The sequence below is a fragment of the Otolemur garnettii genome, unplaced genomic scaffold, assembly GCF_000181295.1.
Source record: "Otolemur garnettii isolate 467f Iridium unplaced genomic scaffold, OtoGar3 scaffold00010, whole genome shotgun sequence".
Taxonomy (NCBI): domain Eukaryota; kingdom Metazoa; phylum Chordata; class Mammalia; order Primates; family Galagidae; genus Otolemur; species Otolemur garnettii.
Genome location: NW_003852405.1, coordinates 26,485,337 through 26,492,850, shown reverse-complemented (window position 1 = coordinate 26,492,850; position 7,514 = coordinate 26,485,337).

Sequence of the window (7,514 nt, the reverse complement as noted above, 5' to 3'; positions counted from 1 at the left end):
TTGAAAAAACATGGTTTGTATATTTTCTTCCATATCAGATGCTTATTGACATTTTTAATTTAAAATTTAAGAATTGTATCAGGATAGGCTCAAGAATAGGGTCTCTCTTCACTTGGTGGTGGTAGTTCCTCCAAAGCAGCAGTTCTCAACCTTCCTAATGCCACAATGTATTTTCATTGTTACAAAGGGGTCATGACCTACAGGTTGAGAGCTGCTGTTCTAAAGGAGCCACACCTAAGGAAAGTTATTTTTTATTACTGAATTAATTTTTTCTATTAAATTAATGTTTCTATATACACTATTGTCTACTAGAAACCTCATTATATATTCTTGGGGTTGCTGAATTGGTCTTTCACATCTCTGCTTTATTTCTTTTGTCATCAACTCCATTTTTTATTAATCATTTTCTTTGAGTTCTGGGGGAATTATTGAGCTGATCTAATTCATTGATTCACTTGTCTAAAGTATTCAGTTCTCGTTCATTGTGTTTACGAAGTTCTTTTTTAATTTCAAAATGTTTTCTTAGTATGAAAATCCTCTTTCCAATGTGAAGATTTTTCCCCTTTATTATAAATGCAATGTCCTGTAAAATTTTGTTGAGAGAATACGTTACAAGTTTTCTGGAAATTGTTTCATAAAACTGTGAGAGAGACAGCAAATGACAGAGTGTGAATTTCCCAGAAGAGCTCCTTTTTCTATTCTAGGTTACTCTTTTTTTTCTTTTTCTCTTATTTGGAAATTTCTCATTAGCTCTGAAATCTTAACCCATTACTGTATAGGCGAACATGATCAATTGCATATATCATATGCATATAATAATTTGCATATCATATATTGACTAAAACACCATAGATCATTTCTTCAAATCCCATTTCCTTACATGTTATAGAAATGCATAGGAATGTCTGAAAATATCTGACAAATCAGTATGTTCTTCCCTGTTTTTCAATAGTGTTTTAGAATTTGTGTGTGGGAAAAAATATGTATGCTTCTTTGGTTGTTTTAGGAGGTTCTAGGAGGAATAAAATTGAAACATATAAGCTGAAAGCTAAATCTTTTTTTTTCCTGAGGCAGAGTCTCTTTCTGTTATCCTGGGTAAAGTGCCTTAGCTCTCCAAGGCGTCATAACTCACAGCAACCTCCAACTCTTGGGCTCAAACAATTCACTTGCCTCAGCCTCCCAAGTACCTACGGCTACAGGTGTCTACCTCAATCCCTGGCCACTTTTGTTTAGAGATGAGGTCTCACTCTGGCTCAGGCTGATCTCAAACCTGTGAGCTCAGGCAATCCACCCTCCTCGGCCTCCCAGAGCACTAGGATTACAGGCATGCACCACCATACCCAGCCTGAAAGTTTAATATTAAAACAATGTTGGAAATCGGCTATCTTGCCATAAATGGTTAAACAGAGCTCAGTAATGCTATGCACCATACCCAAAACCACTCAGCTCATGACGCCATTTTCTTGATACTTTTCTATACGTTCCATGTCTTAGTCCATTTGAACTATTAGAACAAAATACCACAAACTAGGTAAATTATAAAGAACAGAAATTAATTTTCTCACAATTCTGAAGTCTGGGAACTACAAGATCCAGGAACTGGTAGATTATTGGAAGTTCCTGATTCTGCTTCTAAGACAGCACCTTGAATACCCTGTCCTCCTCCAGAAGGAAGGAACGCTGGGTCTTCATTGCAGGAAGCAGAAGAGCAAAAGGGAGGAATTCTCTCTGCCAAACCCTTCATCAGGGCTCTGCATCCCACTTACAACCAGTGAAGACCTCACACCTAATCACTTTTCAATGCCATCAACCTACATCTCACTTACAACCAGTGAAGACCTCACACCTAATCACCTTTCAATGCCATCAACCTACATCTCACTTACAACTGGTGAAGACCTCACACCTAATCACCTTTCCCTGCTATCAACCTGACAATTAAATTTCAACCCCTAAATTATAGAGGAGACACAGTCAAACCATTTTATTCCATTAAAGATTCTTTCATCTGTTTGTGTAAAGCATTGTTTTTCAACCTTTTTATCTCATGGCACATTTGAACGGATGGTTAAACTTCCGCAGCACACTTAAATTATGTTGATCAAAAAAAGAGTAAAAAAAAATAATATACTTAACTATGCTTTGAACTTCTTACAGAAATAATCTAATGATCTCTAAAAATTTCATGGCACACCAGTGAGCCACAGCACATTGGTTGAAAATCACGGGTTTAAAGAGATATTTATCTGGAAATGCTGTCTTCAACTCCTTACTCCACAATTCAGGAATAACAAGCCTCAGTGATAATTTAGTATGAAAACTTTTCAATCATGTATCAAATGGCAACTTGAAGAAAGCAGTTTTATTAGAATGAGGACAAGAGGTAAATATTAAAAATACTTTATTCAAAATGCAATTTGAGGGAAAATAAAGAAATTATATGCAGGAAAGAGAAAAGACAGGGAGAGAATTTCAAAATGAGAAAAGAAAACACGTTAAAACAAAGTTTAGCCCCTTTTAGGAAACAATTTAGTGAGTTGTTACAATGGTTTACGCAACTGCCTTCAGCTATTAAAATTATGAATCCCCATGTCAATACAAGTGAAAAATTCTATTCTTTTGCCCAAACTCTAGTCAGAATTCCTGTAGCCTCTTCCAAACTGAGTCTCAATCTTGATCTGTAAGATCTAAAACTCTCAGCACAAATGATTTTGACCACTGTCCACACTGAGACCCAAACACACGCAAGCATGGGGTTTATCAGCTCAGGCCCATGTCCCCAGGATGACTCCAGTTCCCCCAAATGCCTGATAGGAAAAAGGAAGGGAGCCAGGAATGACTGGGTGAGTCATCAGATTGGTATCCAAGTATGAACAGAGTGAAGAACAGAAGAAGGGAGTGTGGGGAGAAGTGCCATATTTGGTCATGTAGGGACAGATTCCACAAAGCTGTGGGGCATCCGTGAGCCATCGTGGATGAACACAGGAATGATGTTCCTCCTACAGGTAGGCTTACTCTGGTGTGCCCACCACACTCAGTCACTTGGTGGAAGCAGCATACAAATGGGGTAGTCTTGGCACAAATTTAGCAATGGGCTTCAAAACATCGCAGTGGAGCACACCTTTATTAATTACAGTCCTTATGGGAAGTTTTCCTTTAAGTCCGTTCTCATCACCAACGGAGCCCTATCTCTCATTCTTATCACATAGATTTATCTGTTCAACCAATCACACGTCAATATCTCTACCTGTTAATTTCAGAAATCTGCTGAAATTATTAGAAAAAATGGCATTTTGTTTCCACTAGACTTGTTAACCATAAACAATGCTTTAAGTGACAGTGGCTTTTTCCCTCTGCTACCTCAGGGAGGTAAATTGACAGAAACTAAGGCTAACACAGAAAAGAAAAGCTGGAAAGAATGAGACTAAAAACAGATCCATAATTATAGAGGTTGATGCATGAATTCACCTGAATCATTTTATCTTCTTGTACTTTCCACTTACTTGAATGTCTAAATTCATTTAGTTTTTAAGTCAAGATGAGTAGATTTTCTGTTAACTGCAATGAAGAATCTCATATAACGCAGAATGTTTTTGCAAATGATCTAATTTAATCTTTACAACAAACTTTTAAAGATAGACATTTTCATTCTTATTTTACAGGTGGGGATGGGGCTCAAAAAGATGAAATGATTTCTCTAAATTGGTAAGAGATTAAACTAAGACTCAAAGTCATATTTTCTTAAAACCCAACTATTGTTCAATCTGTTATATAAGTTTGACGTTGTAAACTTCTTTCTAGTGAATGCCTAATTACTGTTTCCTGTTTTAATGTGAACTCTTGGTTATAGATGCACTACATATGTTTGCAGCTAGCTCAATCCTATGTCTATATACAGAGAAGTAGAACTATGTTTCCAGAATCTGAAGACTAATAAACACACCTAAATATAGTACTCCATATTATTGATTTCTTCTCATCAAATGATGCAAAAGGTCATTTATGGTATTACTATTTATACCATTTAATGAGTACACTTTAGATCTATATTTTATTGTCATTTGGCATACGTTTCTAATTTAAATAAGGCTCAGATGCCTGTGTCTGTTATTGTTTAAAAAATGCAAGAGTCTTATACTTAGAATTGAGTGCTTCAAATTACTTTGTAAAATAATTCCAAATGAATGCTAAGGAATAGATGGATCAATGTATGCTAAAAGGTTGTTCCATAGCTTGGGTTCAACTATAAAAATGCCTGATTTTTTTCCTAAATTGTGTTTATTTTATATGTAATTACATACAATAATTTTGATATGACACATAATGTGGATTTTTGCACATGTCAATGTCAAAAATATTTGCTCCTCATCTAGTATTTAGAGTAATGGGGCACTGGTACCTATTTATTCAGGATACCCTTTGAGAACTTTTAAAGAAGGAATTTGTCTCAAAAACCAATAAGTCTAATCTCTTTGCTTTAGCAATGGAGGAATTGTTTTCTATAAATTACAGCCATTTGCTTAACACTCCACAGATTGGCTTTAGCAAAGCTGGGGCTAGATTCATCCTCCCCTACGTTCATGAACATTTACTCTTTCCCTTGTTATCTGCTCTACAAAGCATCAGCCAAATGGTGTTTGCTAATTTTCCCTTGGGTATGTTTGTTTGGTTTCCAATTATCCAACTTTTGTATTTGTTTTCTATCTCTTGAAATTATTTGCAGGTCTAATTGTTCATAAAATTGGAGCCAGATTCTAGGTCGAAACTGCCACCCAAGTCTATCACTTTCCACATATGCATGCATCCACACACATGCACACACACATATTTGTATGCATATGATTCCCAGATCACTGTAATTAAACATTAAAAGCACAAATAAATTCTTAGGGATGGTCAGAGTATGGCAGCTATAAATAAATAAAACTGAAGCAATCCATTTTTTAACAGTAAAGATGATTTAAAGCTTGGTCAATATTGTTAATTTAAATTATCTCAAAGCTTTGTATAAATCCATTGTGTCTGCCCTCTCCCTGTCCTTCTATCTGTCTATGATTTCTATGAACTATCTCTAAAATCTTTCTCCTTCCACTCTCATTACCCTTCCTTAGAGTCAGGCCCTGTCATTTCTTGCTTGAATTACTAAAGACACCTATAAACCAAATTATTTCTCTGAAGTCATTTTACCTTCCAATCTGTGCCCTGGTCAGCAAGCAGAATGGTTAACATAAAAGTCAAATCTGATCAAGTCACTTTGATAAACACTTCGAGTCTTTAAGAAAAGTTCAAACTCCTTAGAATGGCATAAAGGCCCTCTAAAGTTCTTACTGTCTTATGCCTTATCACTACCCTTCTCCTGTTCTATCATTACCTCTCCAGAATTTTCCGTAAATTCTTAAGTTCTATCACTACCCTTCTCCTGTTCTATCATTTCCTATCCATGCTACACCTCTAAACCATCCCGTAGAATCCCTGTATACTGTGTTTCCCTGAAAATAAGACCTACTCAAAAAAATAAGGCCTAGCAGGATTTCTATGCATTTGTTAAATATAAACCCTACCCATATAAGACCTAGTGATGGGCGTAGCTATGCAGCATATTTGCATAGCCATGCCATGCATTTCAGTGCAGAGAAGAAGACATCCCCTGAAAATAAGCCCTAGTGTATCTTCTTGAGAAAAAATAAATATAAGACAGTGTCTTATTTTTGGGGAAACATGGTAACTGAAAACAATCCTCTCCTGCTTTAACATCCATAGTATGTTAACTTCAAGACACAGCTTAAATATTAACTGACACCTTTTACTAACCTGACAGTCTAGAGGATAGGCATTCATCCTCTGTACTCAGATAGCACTCATCTAGCACATCACACCACATAGTAATCAGTTTATGTGCCTCTGTGCCTACCTTTCCTCATTAAACTGTAAAGAATTAAAAGGGTGTAAAAGAATTAAAGAATTAAAATCATTTATTTCCAGTCCCTAATATATTCTGGGTACCATACATGTGACATTCATAAACTCCAGTTGAATGACAGTTTTACTGACACCTCTGTAGTAGCCGTCCTTCTCTTTAGATCTTCAACTTCTGTATATACTTACTCCATCTCCTAGAGTATAGAGATACTACACTTTCTTCCATAACAGACTTTGTGAATGTTTTAACCAAAAAAAGATCTTGCTTGTGCTCAAATATAACTACAGTACATTTTGTAGGCTTGGCCACTTCACTGAAAGAGTTGAGGTATTAAAAGACAGCAGGTGGTTGTACTGAGTTAGGTAACAGCAGAACTTCAAAGAGGTCACCTCATGTTCAGCTGTACTTTCTGAACAAGGTTGCACTTGGAACTATTCAGTAATAAGGTTCAAAAAACTTACTATAATTTATTGTCTTAGTCTTCTTGTGTGTTATACGGCAATAAAATAATTGCTTCTTGAGTTCATTTGGGAAAAATAACTTATAATAGCACTTAATTTAACATTGTGCTTTAAGTTACTTATATTGAAGTATATTAATCTTTCCAATTATTTATAAAATATGAATAAAACATTAAGAAAGTTATCAGATGGCACTGGAAACTGACCAAAAACATTTAGAATATAGAGAGATTTCTGTTTTTGAAAGATATCAGCAACTAGTAAGATGTGAGAGTTTGTAGTTCTTGACTGAGTTCAGCCTTGATCTTTAGTTGGCACCAAGGAAGAAAGTTTGTAGTTTTGGTGACTTAAAAGAGTAAGAAGAGAAAGGTTGAAATGGCAGTGCATCCAGAAAGGTATAAGGGAGTTCTAGGAAGGAAAGAAGCCAAAGGAGAGTAAGGCTCAATATCTGTAGGTGGTTAATGTATTTATTGTTCATAACAGAGATCTCATAACAAGTATGAGGAATAGAAAGGAAAAAGATTAAAGAAAAGGGATAAGAGCCTCAGGAAACTCTGAGACATTCTGTAGGAATCAATATATACATTGTGGAGTCTCAGAAGAAAAGACAAAGAATGAGACAACAAGAATATCTAAAGAAATAATGGTTGAAAATTGCCCAGAGTGGATGAAAGACCTAAATATAGACATTTAAGAAGCTTAATGAACTCCAAATAAGATGAATCTAAAAAAGCTCACATCAAGACTCATTTTAATCAAATTTTCAAAAGCTTAATATAAACAGAAATTTTTGAAAATAATAAGACAGAAGCAACTTTTCACATACAAGGGATTCATAATAAGATTATCAGTAGATTTCTAATTATAAACCTTAGAGGCCAAAAGTCAGTGGGCCAATATATTTATAGTGCAGAAAGAAAACAAAATTGTCAACCGAGAAGTCAATATCCAGTAAAACTCTTCTTCAAAAGTGACAGAGAAATTAAAACATTCTCAGATAAACAGAAGCTATTAAAGTTTATTGTCATTACATCTGCCTTGAAAAAAATTGTTTAAGAGAGCCCTACAGGATGAAATGAAAGGACATTAAACAGAGGGAAGGTGGGAGGAGGTGGGGGTGTCAAGGTATGTGA